The sequence below is a fragment of the Lissotriton helveticus genome, chromosome 7, assembly GCF_964261635.1.
Source record: "Lissotriton helveticus chromosome 7, aLisHel1.1, whole genome shotgun sequence".
In the NCBI taxonomy this organism is placed as follows: Eukaryota; Metazoa; Chordata; class Amphibia; order Caudata; family Salamandridae; genus Lissotriton; species Lissotriton helveticus.
Window position 1 is genome coordinate 457,505,676 of NC_136068.1, and position 19,507 is coordinate 457,525,182.

The 19,507-nt window shown below is 43.3% G+C and overlaps 1 protein-coding gene across 3 annotated transcripts in view; it reads right to left on the minus strand.

Moving 5' to 3' along the window:
* LOC144766815 (uncharacterized) overlaps positions 1-19,507 on the minus strand; it is a 502,863-nt gene that overhangs the window by 436,328 nt on the left and 47,028 nt on the right. The gene's annotated exons all lie outside the window — the stretch shown is intronic.

Genomic DNA, 19,507 nt, shown 5'->3' on the forward strand with positions numbered 1-19,507 from the left:
GCAAACCAAACTACCAAGCCAATTCTTATACTGGGAAGGAAACAAGCTACCGGGGACCGGTTTCTGGCATTTCAGCCTCGTCGGCCCGGCTTGCTTGAATCCTGATGGTGCAATGAGCAAGGGACTCACATCTGAGTATACCCTTCCACGCTTATGGTGGACAAAATGATTCAGAAAAGGGGGGGTGGTGATGAACAGAGTGCCTGAATTAAGCAGACCACTCTTACCCAGTCCAAAGATCAGGGCTTGATCCATGGAAAATATGTGCACGTTCCATGGTCCAGGCAGGATATTGTGTCCTTTACTAATGATTTCCCGAAATTACGAGAGAAGCCTGTGGATTGGTACAGACAGGTGGAGAGGTTTGTAAAAGTGCAAAAATGCTTGTGGAAAGACCTGGATGGGTTCTTTGATATTGTGGTCCCGGTAGACTTGTGGACCGAGTGTAAAATAGCCATAGCCTGGCCTAGTGAGGAATACATGAGGGATTCTAGAACAGGAGAACCCTCTAAAGAAGTGATGAGAAAATATGATCAGGTAATTCAGCATCTGAAGCTAAAAGTGCCCGCAAAGGAAACTGATTGGACCAAGATAGATAGAACAACGCAGGAAAGGGACGAGACTGTGCATTCCTTTTATGAGAGACTGTTACAGGTGTTCAAAACATACAGTGGTATAGATAACATCGAGATGAAGGACATGACTCACTTCATTTACAGGTTTGTAAACGGTTTAAGACCCGAAATTTGTCAATGGATCAAAGATAACAAAATCTGTTGGCAGTCCAAGAAAATAGACGAGGTCCTACGGTATGCAAAATACTGTGAGGACGAGATGGCAGATAAGAAAAAGGCACTCAAGGAGAAGGTGATGTGGGCACAAGTAAAGCTCGCAGAACAACAGGAAAAACAATTAAATTAATTGAGTAAAAGTACCCAAAATCAAGGACCTGGGGGTGGAGGTGGAGGAAAGCCCCGAGCAAAAATGAGCAGAGAGGAAGCCAAAAAGAAATTTCCCTGCCACCAGTGCGGAGAAATCAGGCACTGGAGAGACGAGTGTCCATATTTACAAAGTGATAATACCCAAACCCCTGATTTAATTTCACAGACGCAGAATGAAAAGCCAAGAAAGACCCAGCAGCAGGTAAAAACGATTCAAGTACCCCGAGCGCCCAAGCCAACTTTTAAGGGAAAATCACCACAGGGTGATGACGTAGAGATCTGGGGGGGCAATGAGAACAGAAATGCAGCAACTTCGCAGTATTTGTTGAATGACACTTTCTTCTGTGACGACCAGTACTGACGGGGCCTGAGAGGGGAGGACAAGGAGTGTGTACTTGGCGCCTCCTTGCCGGTAGACCAGTCGGGGCCATACATTGAAGGAAAGGTTGATGGAAATGATGTCACCTTTCTGTTGGACACTGGTGCTACCCGTTCTACTGTGAGAACAGCAGACGTTCCAAACCTACCCCTCTCGGGAGAAGCAATCCAAGTAGTGGGTGTATCTAATCAATTGATTAGTACCCCCGTTACAGAACCAATGGAGATCTCAATTGGAAACTTTAAAGAAATGCACAGATTTGTCGTCTGTGATACTAGTCCAGTAAACTTACTGGGACGTGATTTGCTGTGGAAAATGAACTGTACCATCTTTTGCACACCAAAGGGCGTCGAAATTCAAACCCCAGACGAGGATGGTATTTATAAGCTAATGTTAATCAGACCTGACTCAGAAATTAAACGAATTACTATACAAGACTTACCTGAAGAACTTCAACAGACAGTGAAGCCAGAAGTATGGGACTTTACAGGAAAGGATGTAGGATTAATGGCCAATGTAGACCCAATACAAATAGCCATGAAGGAAAATGCGGTTTACCCCAATACAAAGCCCTACAGGATGAGTGCCGAAGTAAGAGCAGGAGTTGCCATTGAAATACAGAAATTGCTAGAAGCAAACATCATACAAGAAGTGATGAGCAGCCCATGTAATTCCCCCATAATTGGAATCAAGAAACCTAGTGGCAAGTACAGAGTAGTGCAGGACCTGAGAAAGGTAAACAAAATTGTGGTTCCTTGCTGTCCCATTGTCCCGAACCCCGCAGTGATCCTGTATCAGATTCCCTGGGATGCTGAGTGGTTCACTGTGATAGACCTATGTCACGCATTCTTTTCGATCCCATTGCATCCAGACAGCAAATTTCTTTTCTCATTTGCTTTCAACAGTCACGTGTATGTTTGGAATCGTGTCCCCCAGGGGTACACAGAAAGCCCCTCTATCTTTAATCAGATCTTGAAAAAATGCCTTGAAACTCTAATCTTACCTGGAAAGTCTGTTTTGGTGCAATACATTGACGACCTATTGGTGGCGTCCAAAAGTCATAGGGATTGCGTGATTGACACCATTGCCCTACTGAATCACCTAAGTGAAAAGGGACATAAAGTGGCCCCTGAAAAATTACAGTTCTGTTCAAAATCAGTGAAATATCTGGGGCACCAGATAGAAAAGGGAATGAGAAAAGTCACCTCAGAGAGAGTCAGAATAATTCAAAAGATGCAGTTACCCCGCACTCAGAAAGAAATCAGAATGTTCCTTGGAGTTGTAGGTTACTGCAGGCAATGGATTGTGGGATTCGCAGTCCTAGCAAAGCCTTTGATAAAAATGACAAAGAAAGGAGCACAGGACCCTGTGGAATGGGATGATGAAAGCTTAACAGCATTCACTAAATTACGAGATTGTCTGTGTACAGCACCTGCTCTAGGGATGCCTGATTATTCCAAGGAGTTTGCTCTATTTTGTGACACTTGTGATAATTGTGCATTGTCAGTCCTAACACAGGAGCATGGCTTGACCAGACGACCCGTGGCATACTTTTCTGCCACTTTGGATCCAGTGGCTGCTGGATTACCTGGGTGTTTGAAGCAGTAGCTGCCACTTGCACAAGCTTAGAGCAGAGTGAATCCATTGTCATGGGATATCCTGTAACTGTGTATGTTCCCCATGCAGTTGTGATTTTGCTGACCCGAACCAAGACTCAGTATCTCACCCCTAGTCGGCTGACTAAATACGAGAGGATTCTCGTGGGTGCTGCAAATGTGGCCATTACTCGGTGTAATATTTTGAACCCAGCCACTCTACTCCCTGACTCAATGATTATGGAAGATGGGGGAGAAAACGAGCATGACTGTATTAACCAGACAGAGTTCAGTACCAAACCCCGCCCAGACATTAAAGAAACACCCTTGCCTGTACATGATGAGGAATGGTTTGTGGATGGTTCATGCATGAGACACGAACTTGTAGGCCTAAGTGCTGCCTACGCTGTGGTTGCTTTAGACAAAGTTAAAGAAGCATCCTGTTTATTCGGAGTAAAGTCTGAACAAATAGCCGAATTGATTGCCCTGATAAGAGCTTGTAAATTGGGAAAAGACCAAAGAATAACAGTGTATACTGACAGCCAGTACTGTTATGGGGTTGTGCATGACTTTGGCCAATTATGGCTACAAAGAGAATTCCTGACTTCATCAGGTACTCCCATTCGAAATGGAAAAGTTATACAAGACCTTCTAGAGGCAATCCAATTACCAAAAGACTTGGCAGTGGTCAAATGTGTTGGTCATAAAAAGGGCCGTGACCCTGTGTCATTGGGAAATGATTTTGCTGATCGAGTAGCAAAACAATGCGCTATGGATCGCATGTCAATAAATATCAAATTGGGTGGGATTGGAAACAGCTGCCAACTTATGGTGTTTGAAGAAGTGCCTACCTGGGATGAAGTGAGGGAATGGCAGCATGCTGTGCCCTGGAAGAGAAAGAGAAGTGGAAGGAACTTGGTTGTCGACCAAGACGTGAGGATGGTGTCATTGTGAGCCCGGATGGTATGCCTGTGTTACCTAGACACCTGCTTGCCCCTATGGCCAGATTGATACATGAAGGATCACACATTGGAAGGGATGCCATGGTTCTGGTATTTCAACAGACCTGGTATAACCCAAAATTCGGGAAGGTAGCAGAATCCCTTTGCCAGAGGTGCTTGACGTGTCAACAGTTCAACGCTGGCAAAAGAACAGTAGTTGAACTGGGGAAGATTGGGAAGTCAGGGGGTCCCTTTGTAAGAATACAAATAGACTTCATCACCATGCCTCGTTGCGAGGGAAAAAGATATATCCTTGTCATTGTCTGCCTATTTTCAAAATGGGTGGAAGCTTACCCTGTTCCCCAGAGTGATGCCTTAACAGTAGCCAAATTGTTACTGCGAGAATTGATACCTAGGTTCGGGGTTCCAGTCACTATTGAATCAGATAGAGGCAAACATTTTCAGAATGAAGTAATCGATCAGCTTTGTAAAGCATTCGGAATCACACAAAAGCTGCACTGTGCATATCGTCCAGAGGCTTCTGGAGTGGTAGAGCAAATAAATGGCACTATAAAATCGAGGCTGGCAAAAATGTGTGACTCAACTGGAATGAATTGGATTACTGCCTTGCCTCTTGTTCTGATGGGACTCAGAAGTATTCCAGACCGGAGAACAGGCCTGAGCCCCCATGAAATCTTAATGGGAAGAGTGATGAGACAAGCATGGGTACCAGGAAACAAACTGTTAAGCATTACTGATGATTTGGTACTTGAGTACTGCAGGCAACTGGGTGACCAAGTTCTATCTCTCGCCAGATTGGGGAAGACGCCGTCGCCAACCCGACAACTCTAGTTCACAAATTGGTTCCTGGTGACTGGGTTAGAATAAAGAAGCACACTCGTTCGAGTTGCCTTGCACCGAGGTGGGGAGAAAAACGCCAAGTAATACTGGTGACCACGACAGCGGTGAAGTGTGCAGGCGTTCCCAAGTGGATCCATGCCAGCCATACACAAAAGGTAATTCCAGACAAAGAGCCTGGAGCTGAAGGTTGTCCAGCTGAGGGGTCTGCGGATGTCGGTCCTGAAGTAGCTGATGACGAACAGCCGAGCACCAGCCAAGATGATTGGATACCCATAATCGATCCCATTGAAGACCCAATCAGAACAAGAGAGCGAATCTACGAAGATAGAGAGTGGGATAGAGAGATCGAGACAGGCACAGGCGAAGACCCTCAGATTATTGAGATTCACATCAAGTCTGAGGACGAAGAAGAAGGTCAGACAGGGATAGAACAGGTGATTGACACACCTCCACTAACTCCTGAAATCGAAAAGGGACAGACTAGAACTAGTGTAAAAGTTTGAGCAGAAGAAAATCAAGGGATCAAAGTGCTTGAACAGGATCAGATAGAGTTAGAAGAACGTGTTCAGGACACAGAAACAGAGACATTCAAAAGCCAAACCCAAAAATCACCTGAACCAGGCCAGCTTAGTAACCAGGCAGTAGAAATAGATACAAGACCTGGGACTAGTCAGACAGGAAGGGAAGAAGCAGAAACAGAAGTGCCACAAACAAGTGAAAACAAAAGAGCATTAGAAGAAAGCCAAATCACAGTGCCAGCCAAAAGACTTAAGAAAAAGAAAAATATCGAACCAAGATATTTTAAGAGACTAAGGCTGAGAATAAAAACAGTAGAAGAGAAACTTGCTGACAGAAGAAAAAGCATACGAATAGCGGAACAAGCTGGAGAAAGCTCCGAACGAAGGAGTAATCGAATAAAGAGACTGAACGAAAAATATCAAGATCCTGAGTGGACTTACTTGATTTTGGAAAATCTTGAGGATCTTGATATTACTGACGAAAGCGACGGGGAACCGATTGCTGATTACTCTGCAGAGGAAGAGGACGAACCGCCGTGAAATTACTCAGCATAAAGATTCCTGTGGAAGGCCACAAAGAGGGGTTGAAACTTCTTCTGAGCCAAAATGTCTGATTCAAACGTGAGTGGTAGACCTAGCCGCAGTTGTTGCAAAACATGCTGCAAAGTATGTATATGTAGTATAGTTATAGTTATATTAGTTTGGATAGGCCTAACAGTTTTCATTCCTTTTATGGTAAGCAAAAGTACTAATATTGACCCTACTCAGACTACCGACACTGAGGAACTGACAACACGAAGTGTAGAAAGACGTGAAAAGGCACTTAGACAAACAAAACGAGACTTAGAAGCATCAGATGAGGAAGGACTACATTATCATGGAGTTAAGAACCAGACTCATTTAAATGTTTTCGCAAACCTGTTAGTACATTATGTAGAAACTATGGAGATAGAAGATTGCTATGTCTGCATGAAGCTACCTACTTCTGTAGCTGAAGGCATGACTTATCACCACCTACCTTTGACTTACGGAATTTCCTGTAGTATTTTAGCAAGCTTATTTTACAAAAGAGGACCATTACAGTACTATTACTCTAACTCAGACGTGATATTTTCTGAACTTCCGATACGTGGAAATCTGAATCCTGTACATACTAAAAGTGACGTTACACGTTATATGGGAGAATACTTTCTGACTATAGGTACCATAGACCTAAATGACGCACACAGGGACAACTTGACTTGTTCATTACATGAACAAGAGAAAATATGTTTGAACATGGCAGAGAAAAGAAGGGAGAGTTTCCAAAGAAAGGCAAATGACAAAAGACAGAAGACCCCAAAATGGGCTGAGGACATGGAAAGCACCTCAAATGGCGGGGAAGGGCCTGCTTTGTTGCTGGATTTCGAAAGGAAAGGGAAACTCTGTCTTCATCGCGAGAAGACTAGTTACTATAATAACATTTTCATTGGTTCCAGTCAATGTGAGCACAATTACAAGGGTTTTAAAAATGGGTCAGAACCTGTGTTTTCCGGAATTTATTATATATGTGGAAACAAGGCTTATTTCAAATTGCCGGATCACTGGTATGGAAGCTGCTACTTTGGCATTGTCTTCCCGAAAATATACCATGTGAATGAAATTGCTGGAAGCAATGAAAACACTAATGGCTTAGTGCGTAGCAGAAGAGAAAGCATAGGTGAAATAATGGGTAGTATTTTTAGTGCACTGATACCTGGAGTGGGAGTGGTTCTGAACACTCACAGAATTTGCAAATTATCCACAATAGTGGATGTGTTGTCTACTGACACGGCTCATGGATTTCTGCTGGTCAATACCGAAATGGTTGCGATCAGATCAATGGTTTTGCAGAACAGACTTGCGCTTGATACCTTATTAGCAAAAGAGGGCGGAGTCTGCCGAATGTTGAAGGCGCAACATTGTTGCACTTACATTCCGGACAAAAGTGTGCAGCTCAAAAGATATGTGAAAAACATTACTAATTTGGAAAAGGAACTCAAACCACTCGAGGTTGACAGTGCCTGGAAGAGACTGGTTGATGGTCTCTCCAATGTAGGTCATTGGTTTGCTAGCTTAGGTAAAACCTTACTGTTTAAGGTACTGATGCCAATTGGAGTGATAGGGTTTATCCTATTTCTCATATTCGTCTGTTGCAAATGTCGCAAACACACAAAGAAGTATCAAGTGAATGCGAGAGGTGTGAAACGGAGTGTGGATGAGCTTGAATTGGAAGAAATGAATAATCAGATTTACAAAAGGGTGAAAAATTCTCACCCTACCAAAAATGAGAAGGAGAAACTGAATCGCCTGTTGGAAGAAATAGAGTTGTACAAAGTGTGAAAGAAAGTTGGCATCTGGTTTCGTTATTTTGTGATGATAGTAAATATCATCAAAGAGGGGATTGATAGAGCAAGATTTCGCATCGCGACTTGCTCGAGTCAAGAACCTCGAAATCTGTTATAATCCCGTAATCCAAATTGTACGTTTTACTAATCTCCTTTATTTTTGATATGCGTGTGTATTAGTGAAGCTTGCCTATGTGTTCTACTAATACAAATAACCCTTGTACCTAAAATGGCCGCTGCTTGAATTTTCGCTTCTGCGCATGCGTTAGTCACACTCACGTGACTCTACGTAGATGTAGTTCTGGAGGGAAAGGGTGCGCATGCGTAATGGCTATAAAATGGCCGCTTAATGTGATAACGAGGTGAAGCTCGTGCTGTTGCTCATCGTGTTGTTATGTGTAGCACTTACCCTTAATAGCATAGTATATTTTTATAATAATAATCCTGAAGTACGAAATCATGATATGTAATACATTCATTTATTTCTATGTTTTAATTTGTTTTCGCTTACTTTTCATGTATCATGGGACACGGGGGGTCCGAATGGGTCGAGAGCCATCTTGAAGGTCCTTTCTGCGCATGAGCGCAAACGCCCGGATGAAGTAGCCTTGAACAGTGGAACTCAGCCAGCTGGCAGCCACAGTCGAGAGGCTCATGAGAAACTGACCTGCAACCCAGCAAGATGGAGTTAAATGTTCTAAAACTGTTACAATGATATTGTTCCTATTGTATTCTGCATATTCTCTCATGGAAACCCCAATCTTGCTAGGCGGTACCCTAGAATGCAAATTAGGCCTTAGAAAAGTCTGTTCTGATTGGTGTGTTAACCCATCCTACCTTAGGACCAATCGAAATTGGGGATTCTGACACTTTGCAACAATTGGGGGGTGGTACACTGACCCAAAAGAGTATATCTAGCCTAGGTTCACCTAGGGAATTTGTCCGACTTGTCCGAATAGCTGACCTGTCACTGACCCAACGCACTCAATAGGTGACTGAATACAGAGAGCTGCGGAGCACTCTGTCCGAATTTGACCATAGACTCTAAGGTTTACTAAACCTTAAGTGCTGGCGGAGCACTTTGCTGGGGAGTTCGCTAACCCAATCGGGGTTCTGACTGATAGCTGCAGAGAGGGTGGAGCGCAGGCGTTGCTTCCGAACTGCGGGTGCTGGTCGTGCCTTGGTGGTCCTGTCCTGATCCTAATCTTGTTTTCCTGTCCTGTCCTGGGGTGTCCAGTCTGCACCTGCTGTCCCGTTGATGTCTGTCCTTCCTGGGGGTATTTCCTGCCCTTAACTGACCCGTGGCCAGGGTTGGTTTTCACACCAATCTAGGTAAATATACTCCTCCAGACCGTCCGAGGTACCGACGGATAGAGCGGTGCCTCCTACATCCTGAGCTGTTGCCAGGTGGGGTGAGGCCTTATCTTCCTTATTCTCAAGGAAACTGAGGCTATTGAGAGAGAAACGGGACTGTGAGAAGCAATACTCACACTATATCCTTTTCTGAAGTATTGTAAATAGCTGTTTATACAATTTTGTTTTGTTGAGGTCCTGACGAAAGCACATGGCTTTATCTTTTGCCACTAAGTGCTGAAACATGTTGACCATCATTGCTTAGGACAGCTATTTATCAAAACTGGTCCTTGCTCTCACGTTTTTTAATCCTTGATCGTGACGGACATTAATAAGAATTGCTAGTCTGTTCACGCACCAATTTTATGTCTTCACATTTCACTATGTTTGCACTGCATTTAAAAAACTCAAAAAACTTGGTCCCACATATTTGATCTTGCTCATTTTGGTTGATATACCTATTTGACATTCGGAAGCTCCGATATTTATAGAGCTAGTATGTCATTCATGTGCATCTAAGGATACCCAAATGATGAAGCTACTCACCAGGCTTGGTGTATGATGGGAATCCATACATATAAATCTGTATGTTTGTTGTCATTTCACAATTTTGATTCTGCATAGGAGCTTCCTTTTGCTGTTCTCTGCTTTTCCAGACGCTGGAGTATATTTTGTGTATACAAGAAGTTAGACTAGCACCAGGTGTCTTTGAAACAGACATATACCGAAAACCGACGGATAGAAACAACATGTTACACCACTCGAGTTTCCACCAAGCATCACTAAAAGAGCACCTTCCGTTTTCCCAAATAGCAAGAGTGAAAAGAATCACCTCAGATCCTCAGAAAGCAATATTGAGGATAAAAGAAATGGGTGAACGTTTCAAGAACAGAGGATATCCAGAGTCCATAATAAAGGAGGCTGAAGAACGTGTACAAACAAAAACAAGAAGGGATTTGCTTACTCCAAATGTCAAAGCAGACAATTTGAGAATTGTAGCAGTATCTAAATTCTCCACCTCTGGCACACGATTCAAAAAAGTCATCAACAAGCATTGGCCAATGTTGAATCTGGAACCTGATTTCAACAACATTTTCGCATCAACACCACTATTTGCTCATACTAGGGGAAAGAACCTGGGTGAAATACTCAAACAAAGAGTACTGGGCCCAACACAACAGAAAGGAACACAACCTTGTTTTAATTGCAGTAATTCAATAATATCATCAGTGGCAATGTGATAACACACCCCATGAGGGGACACAACATCAAATTGAGGGTCACAGCAACCTGTGACACCCCTAATGTCATCTATCTGTTAAAATGCCCTTGTGGGAAGGTATATATCGGCAAAACGGAAAGAAAAATAAAGACACGCATTGTGGAGCACAAGTCCAACATTCGCACGAAAAATAGCAAATCAGCGGTTGCATGTCACTTTATGGAAGCCCACCATAATATTTCACAGTTGAAGTTTCTTGTACTGGAAACTATAGAAAAGAAAGAAGGAAGATATAACAACCAGTTTTTACTACAGAGAGAATACCACTGGATACAAAGATTGGGGTCCATCAAACCAAATGGACTCAATGAGCGCATTGAACTCTCTTGTTACTTGTAAATCACATATACAACAGCTAATTTACTATTTTTACGCTTCGAATAGGGTGTAAGCACCCATAACCTTGTTTCATAATGGTGCATGATTGTGTTAAGCATCTGAACTGTTTACATTTTATATTTATATTATATTACCATTGGGGACAACACACAGGCCACGCATTCAATACATGGGCACACTCATACCTTGTGATACATTCTGCATGTATGTTTGACTCATCTTAGCCCATCAGCTTTATCATTCCCTATTGTCATAATTTTAATTCTCCCTCATTTTTAATTTTCACTTATTCTTTATTTTTTGACGTTATAATCTTCAGAACCATCCCTTAAATACATGTTGATGGTTTATATTCACGTTTTCATTCATATCTATCGTCATCAACCGCTCTTTGAGCTTTGATGCACAAGTCTGTCTTCTCGGCCTCAGCCGCGCAGGTAGTACGCCTTCAGTTTCTATTCCGGTGTCCACGTGACACGGAAGTAATGTTCATGGTTGCCGGCACACTCGCGTTTTAAATGCAAGGAGACGGGAAGGACCGTCCCAAGGAGAGTCGAAATTACACTTTTTGGAAGATACTTTGTGGCAGATACGGTTAGTATTAAAGCCAGACATTTCAATTTATGGTAAACCACATGCCAGAACGATTTGTTTACACATATATTTTTCGTGCAGCATTCGAAGTTCGTGAATATTACGGCTTACACGTGAGTTTGGTTTCACGTTTTTTACTTATATCGCGCCACACACTGATAGCGATCACGGGCATAACACTTCACATTAGCGATTGTGTTTATTACCCCCACTCATGAGCACGGGCACATCACCAAAAATTGCCCGCATGGTCTGAACCCCCAAAATTGATGAAATTGCATATTATATAATGTATATGAATATTGTGGTTTGTGATTATGGTTATATTTGTATTCTCAACAGTCTTTGCTCCCTGAGGAAGGGCACTGATTGCCCGAAATGCATTGGAGCTCACAAAGAAAACATGTGCAAAAAGATTATGTTTAATTGATATAAAAATGAATACAGGAAGGAAAACAGCAATGAAGTAATTGCAAAGAAGTAAAAAACAAAAAAAATTAAAACGGATAAAACCAGCGAATGAATGGAATTGGAGTCCTTATTGAATAGGAACCACTATAAGAGTGCCTTTAGGGGATGTAACCAATGACTCATTGACTTGAAATCATGAAGGAAGAAGTCATTCTCTTTGTTGGCACAGGCAAATCAAATTTTTGTTGACACTATTTTACTTATATTATGAAAGTCACTAGTATCATCTGTGGGGAATCTGCTGCCTAGGAGTGACATCATCTGGAATGGGTGCAATGTAATCATCTTATTCTGGCCCAGAATATTGCAGAATGTTTAACAGCTATCCTTCATCTTGGCCCTCACCAATATCCGTCCCCACTGGTGCAAGAGACAGAGGTGCCATAGTTGAGTGATGTAATAAAGAAGTTGTACTTTGCTTAGGCGGTAAATGCTCTGCAGTGCAGGTATTGTATGCCTGATTTGTGGCCAGGAACCTGAAGGAGTTGATGGCTACAAAGGCTGTTTCTTAGGATTAGATGGAGATGGTTCCAGAATTTGTTTGTAATAATAAGCAAGTATTAAATGTAGATCTCTCACAAAGACAATATATAGACGATTGTATCATATCCTTATGTGAGGCTTGCAATGTTTGATGGTGTGTTTCAAATCCACAAGTATCAATCAAAAACAAAACCCACCGCCTGCAAATAATTTGTAAATACGCTATAAATCAAGGATGATGAGCGAGGGAACGACATAATCCCGTCCCCAAGGGGGAAAAGAACAGTGCGCAACAACTGCGACAGTAAGACGCTAAATAGCTAATGCAGTGAAACCACTGTTTTAAGAATATATATTTCAAATGTATTTAATCCTTTCTCAGTATGTCAAAATGTTAAATACACATTTAAGAAATATTTAATACATACTCCAATAAATACAGTACCACATCAACAAATACTTATACATATAGGTGGTGCCCAGGCGCAACAAACAGACAATTACCCCAGTCATACTGTCAACAGAATCATACTCACTCACTCACACAACACATTGCTCAATGGTAATCCACTGCATCAAACAACAATAATCTCCAAAAATCCATATCACGACTCATCAATATCATTATGAGGCAGCACCTGGATACCCCTCGGGGTGCTTAGCGTGCTCTACAAATACTGATTGATTGATACTCCTCAAAGGCTCTCCATTTACCCCATAGCCTGTTAAGGTTACTGGTGTGCATGATTATTTAATTGCTAATTAATTCATCGTGGAGTGTCCAAATCTAAATGTGAGTGTGAGTTCCTTAACAGAAGACACAATCTTCCATGTTTTCATTCACTTCCTGTTTATATATGTTCATGGCTGCACTGAAAGTCAGCAAAAATAGTTGTCTAAATTCTCTAGAGTATGACAAAGATGTCTATTACTCCTATTGCTGATTTTCAGTCTTCCTAGTATGGGGTAATGTAAAGATGGTTTCTTCAGTTCCGGAAATAGTTCGTCCTCCTCAAAAGTGGAATTTAGTTCAATAAATATTCTCTCCATTCTTCTCATTTCATAATTCCCCCCCCCTCCCCCCTGGCAAGAATGGTTGTAGTGGTCTCAATTTTGTTGCATTTATTGCACTCATGTTGTTTGTATTTTACCCTTATGGAAGTAAAAAAAACCTACAGAGCTTTACTTCCATCCCAGAATGTATAAATGTGATGAATTCTGAGCTGAAAGCACAAATATCATTCAAACGAGTGCCACCTAAAATGATACAATACATACATTGTATTATACCAGTGTGACTACAATACAAGTGTCACGCAGAACTTAGTTACGAGGTCCTATCAAACAATTGGTAAAAATCAGTTTACGAAGTCAGAACCAAATGGGAGGACTCATGCAAAATAAACATTCATGGTGTGCATTCTTACCAGCATTCAGTGTTTCCTTTTGTCACCGTGACAAGATTAGTAGAAACCATTGTGTGGCAGTTCGTTTTCCTCTCTTCATTGTGCTGTAAGATTTGCGTCATAAGAATTGTCTCAATTTGTGCATATCTGAAGTGGAGGCATGTTGCGTTGCAGGAGGTATATCAACGACAGTGTTCTTGTAGTCGGAGATGAACTTCACTGCCGCATTCATTGTTTACTTGTGCACTACTATGATGGTGGCACATTGTGTTGGAGTGTGTGTGACGTCAGGAAAAAACATCATCAGCGTTTTGACGTCAGCCAAGAACGTACCCGTTGAGCAACCATTGTGGCAGTTAGTTTTCCTCAGTTCGCCGCTCTATAGGATACCTGACGCAAGATTAGCCTCAATGTGTGTACATTTAAAATGACGACACGTTGCGTTACAGCATGTGTAATGTCGGTATGTCAGTACGTCCACTTCAGCGTTCTAACGTACCCAAAGATGCACTGGATTATGCATCCATGGTTTATTTTTATGCCACTAAAATGGTAACATGATGTGTCGGAGCGTGAGCGAGGAAAGTCATGGAAACTTTGACGTCAGAGTTTTGACATCAGCCAAGGATGTACTGGACTCCACATTTGCATGTTGCGCTTCAAAGTCTGTGAGTTTAAGACCTGTTACAATTATATGAAATGTTAAATAAATAAACACCTTGTGTAGACGTGGCTCCACTCGGCCACACCTGCTCCCTCGTTGTGCATGCGCCTTGTGTGTTTTTTTTTTTTTTAGTTAGAAATCCACAAAATGTAGGGTATTAACAGACCGGACTAACCTGCGCCCAACAATTCCTAGTATTGTTAGTACGGGGAGAGTACTGGGGTTGATTCCGTAGCTCGTCGCCAATTTGTAGTAAGACCGACACCCTATTACTATAATAACCCCAGTAGATACCGCCTGCTTCTGACTGAAAGCATTTTATTGGAAGTTACCGGGGACTGGTTAGGATCGAATGGGGGATTGGGTTGATGTGACAACAAGAGTTCTCCCCTGGGGTGTTTCAGGTTAGCACAGTCCTGTGTTTTGTACAACAGCAGCAGGGTATTGGTAGGAGTTCCCTTGGGGCGGGGTTGGGGGGGGGGGGGGGTCCAAATGCCCTAACTGGTAGGGGAGCCTCTTTTGGAGTAATTCCACCAGCATGTTATTTACAGTAGAGGATGAGCGTCAGCTTTTAAAGATTAAGGGAGCGTAGGTGAGTTAGTGGGATAGGTAAGATGTCAAGGATTGTGGCTATCGAAGGGCATAATATAGTGGTGGAACCTATAATAGCAAACAGGACCTATGAGGGTATGCCCCTGAGACACTCAGCAGGTTAGGTGGCTGTTTTGCCTAGCTCCCTGCTAAAGTTAAAGATGAGGGCAGAAAGAAACTGATGTCGCCGCGGATGAAGGTGAACAAGTGGGCTGCAGCAGTGAGATGAGTGCATAGGACGCACGGAGGAGCTCCATTGAGCTGCCTGGATATTGGTGGGAAAGGATGAGGTGCAGGACCAGGTGGAGCAAGTTGAAAATGCATGCACTTTCACCTCACTGCTGGATCTGGGGCGGCTCTAGACTCATGGCGGCCCTGGGCAGGGAGTGTAGGTAGGGTGCCCCGGATTGGGGGGTCAGGGTGTTTGGAAGTGGAACAGAGCCGGATGCCGACAAATCCCTTCCAGGGGCCGCCACGCAAATATGTATCCATCCTCAGAGGATTATTATATTAAGGATGTATATTGGTGTGGGGGCCCCTGGGGTTTGGCGGCCCTGTGCAGGTGCACAGCCTGCACATGCCTAAGGCCGCCCCTGGCTGGATTTCCAAGGAGGTTGGTCGACCTGCCTTGGCGAAGGCCGCAGAAAGGATTGGGGCGAGGGTGCAGCATCTCCAACAACTGGTGCTTGCTTTTAAGAGTAGGGGCAGGCCGCTGAATCAAAAGCGGGCTGGTAAAAAAAACAAGAAAATTGTTTTTTTTCCTTTTATTAATAACAGCGCTTGGAGTCCTAAATGAGGGGCTCTGCAAAAGGCCTATGGAGATATCAGAGGGGTGCTTTGGATGGAGATGTGGACAGCAGTTTAAGTAAATGCTGTGGAGAGAGTGGCTGACACGAGACGTAAAGTTGAGTCAGAGTGGAAGGAAATACCAAAGGAAGTCAGGAGGCAGAGTGATGAGTGAAGAGGAAGCAGAGAGTGGTATGGTTGAGAATATATATGATGAGGAAGGACTTCTGCAATGTTTGGAGTAAGTCAAGAGTAGAGGGTGGTGTGGGGCACAAGTGGTCTGTCACAATTTAGCGCCAAGAAATTAATCAGTGTTAGTGCGCTCAATAAATGACTTAATAACATAACATAACAATGGTGGAAAAGAAGTGAATAGAGGCAGGGTCCTGGGGTGTAAGGAGAGGTTGGTGCAGAGGAGAGATAACAGTAAGCTGAGGTTAAGAATGGTCATGAAAGGGGAGACTGAAGAAAGAGGTTTTCTAGGCCAGAGTTGAGAGTGTTTTGAGGAGTTCAGATAGGTGGCTGTGGATAGAGGATGAGCACAAAGGGGTCGATTGAGATGTGAGTGAGTGTACTGGCAGTGCAGTTAACCATGCAAAACCCAAGGGGATGATGGACAGAAAGTTGAACATTGCAAGCACTCAGCCCCAGTCAACTGATCAGGGTTTAATCCATCATCATTTTTTAGCTCACTCCGCCACCCCAGTTCAGACATGGCCATATTCAAATCAGTCGGACCCAGTGCCTCATGGGAACAGTCCAGCCCTAACTGCCAAGCCATGTCTTCCCTGGACCGGAAACATGCATCCTACACTTGCGTTGTAATGGTATGCGGAGTAAAAGTTGCATACCAATGGCTGTTTACCTTGCTAAGTCACTCCTGCCTGGTTATATTCTTAATATGCTGCAGTTTTTTTAACCAAAAGTTGGCTATCTGCCTGCACTGCCAAGATAGGTGGATGAAAGTCGATTGATGGGCCCCACAGCGCCAGCAGTTATCGTCTGGCCGTAGCCCCATACGATGTAGCTGTGTCAGAGTGCGGTAAAGGCAATGTATATATTTGAAGTGGATGAGCCTTAGGCGATAGTTGAGAAATAATTGTTCCAACTGTCTACAACCGAAGTCCCATTGCTCATCTGTTATGTCCTCCCCTATGTCCTCCTCCCATGCTCTGCGTGATTTTAGAACGACTATGGGGAAATCTCTCTGTGATAGTGTAAATGCGAGACACTAATTTTCAATCCAATTCCACAGTTATTATGTTTTCTAGTGCCGGCAGCGATGGAGGTGGATTTGGAAATGTGCTGAATCTACCCCGGCACGATGCCAGTAATTGGTAATATAATAGCGTGTCCAGCGCTGATCGGGGTGCAGAGCCGCACATTTGTTGTAGCGTTAAGAAATTATCCCCTGGGAAGGGGTAGTACTAATGATGGAGGAAGTATTAGGGCACCAGGTACAATGTAACATCAAATTGATTTTATTGAACATATGGGGCCGGACTGACCTTACAGTCAAGGAGAGGATCTGGGTCACTTTGGGTTTCATGGTGGCCAAGCAGAATATCACAAGATTGTGGAGGGCTTCGACCTCACCGTGTATTGCGGATTGGTCCAGAGACATGGATTGGTGTATGGTGACAGACATACCTATTTATGTTTCCAGGGGGTGCCCGAAGAACTGGTCGCAAATATGAGTGCCTTGGAACACTTTCCGGGGGGAGATATGGGTGCCGCCGAGGAGCCGAGATGATACAGTTGATAATGTGGGATAATGTGGTATTCCCGAAGTCAATCATGCTACACTGTGGTAATTGGGTTCTTCATGACTTAAAGCTCTGTGTGCTATTGATTGCATGTGAAATGCTGTGTCCATATTGATTACATGCCAATTTTTCAATAAAAAGATTTTTTTAAAAATGAAATTATCCCCGGGGTATAAATCCTTGCCGGTTGAATGTTGTTTGAGTGCAAACGTGCCTGCACCTTACCACCCATAAGCGGTGGGAACAGTGGGTTATTCACCAGCGGCATTGAAGGAGCATATAAAGTGTCAGTGTTCGCCCGTTTGCAAAGTCTGCCCCAGGCCCAACGTAATGTTTCAGTGGTGTTGATTTCATGGCACGGGCGTTCATATTTTTGATATATTGCTGTGCGTAAGGGAAGTTGTGCGACCCTGTCTATCTTGACTGCCACATGTGGCTGAAATGGTATGGGGTGCAACCAAAAGTGTAAAAATTGTGCCTGAGCACTGTACGCATTGAGTGCAAAATCTGGAGCTCCCAGCCCTCCCTGTGCCAGCGGCAGAGTATGTATCTCCCAGGATATCCTAGGCTGTCCCCCAGCCCACACCAGCTCAATCATGAGTGACCTGATACGTTTGAAAAATTGTACTGTGATGGGTTCGGGAATGTTGACGAATAGATACAGCAGTTTTGGCAGGATAATCATTTTCGTTATGGCAATGTGGCCCACCAGGGAAAGGGGCAATGCCTTCCATCTCTTTACATGATCTTCTATCCAGTCCACAGCCCTGCCATAATTGGCTGTCCAGATTTCCTGTAAGTTGCTACTGATCCAGGCGCCCAAGTACTTCATTGGGCCATCAGCCCATGCTATCGGGTATTCCATGTCAAAAGCCTGAGTTCCTGATGTCAGTGGGATAATGACGGATTTACTCCGATTGACCACCACCCACGATATGCCCTCATAGCACACCAGCTCTCTTGTCATTGGTGCGAAATTCTCTCTTGGGTTAGTCATGTATAGAATAATATCATCTCGTTACATTGACACGGTTAGCCCTCTCGTTGTGTACCCAATTCCCGGATTTGCATGGTGTTGCCTTATCCTGGCTGCCAGAGGCTCCGTTGCTATCGCAAATAATAAAGATGACAGGGGACATCCTTACTGGGTTCCTCTGGTAATGGTTATGGGCTCCAAGATCAATCCATTTACCTTAAGTCTAGCCGTGGGGTGTATAGGGGACTTATCTACTGAATGAATAAAGGACTGAATCCCAGCCTGTGCAGAAAAGAAAATACCCACTCCAAAGAGTCAAAGGCCTTTGTGGCGTCTAATAGTGCCGCAATCGCCAAGACATGAGGAGCGAGATAGTGTAGTAACGCAAATATTTTCCTAACATTATGATAGTTGGATCTGCCCGGCATAAATACGGATTGGTCGGCCCTGACAATTATCGGGAGTAACGGTTGTAGCTTATTGGCCAGTAGTTTGGCAAATATCTTGGTATCTAGATTGATCAGTGAAAGCGGTCGGTACGAGTCACACTTTGAAGGATCTTTGTCAGGCTTTAGCAGTGTTACAATGATAGCTTCGCCAATGGAATTGGGTAGGACTCCCTCTAATGCGACTTCTTGTAGACAGCTAGGAGGTGGGGGGCGAGTAACTCTGAATATTCCTTGTAAAATGTAGTCGTAAGTCCGTCCACCCCTGGGGCCTTATCAGCCGGCAGGCTATTTATAACTCTCTGCACATCCTCAACTGTGAATAAAATGTTTAGGCAAAAAGAAGGTGTTTTTTAAATTGGTTTATGTTTGCGAGAATACTGGTTGGACAGAACATTGTAACGTGAAATTAACTTTATATTGTAAAACGATGTTGTTGCTTGTTTTGCTGCTATTGAGCTTCCTCCGGTAATTTGATGTGTAAATTGTAAAAATAAAAAATAAATGCTACTTTGTTGCTTCTCCGGAATTTGAAATCTGTACATTTTGGCAGCATGTGGCTTTTCTTAGGACGAGATATGTAAAGAAGCATAATAACAAGATATTTTCTTTTTCAATGTGTTTATAGATTATCTATTACAGGTTTTGCTCCATGCTGTTACTTTCACCGCTCGTTTCTCATGTTCATGTTTGTTACCTTTTACTTTTCATCCTCTCCCCTTCTACCCTTTAGTGCAGCATAACAACAG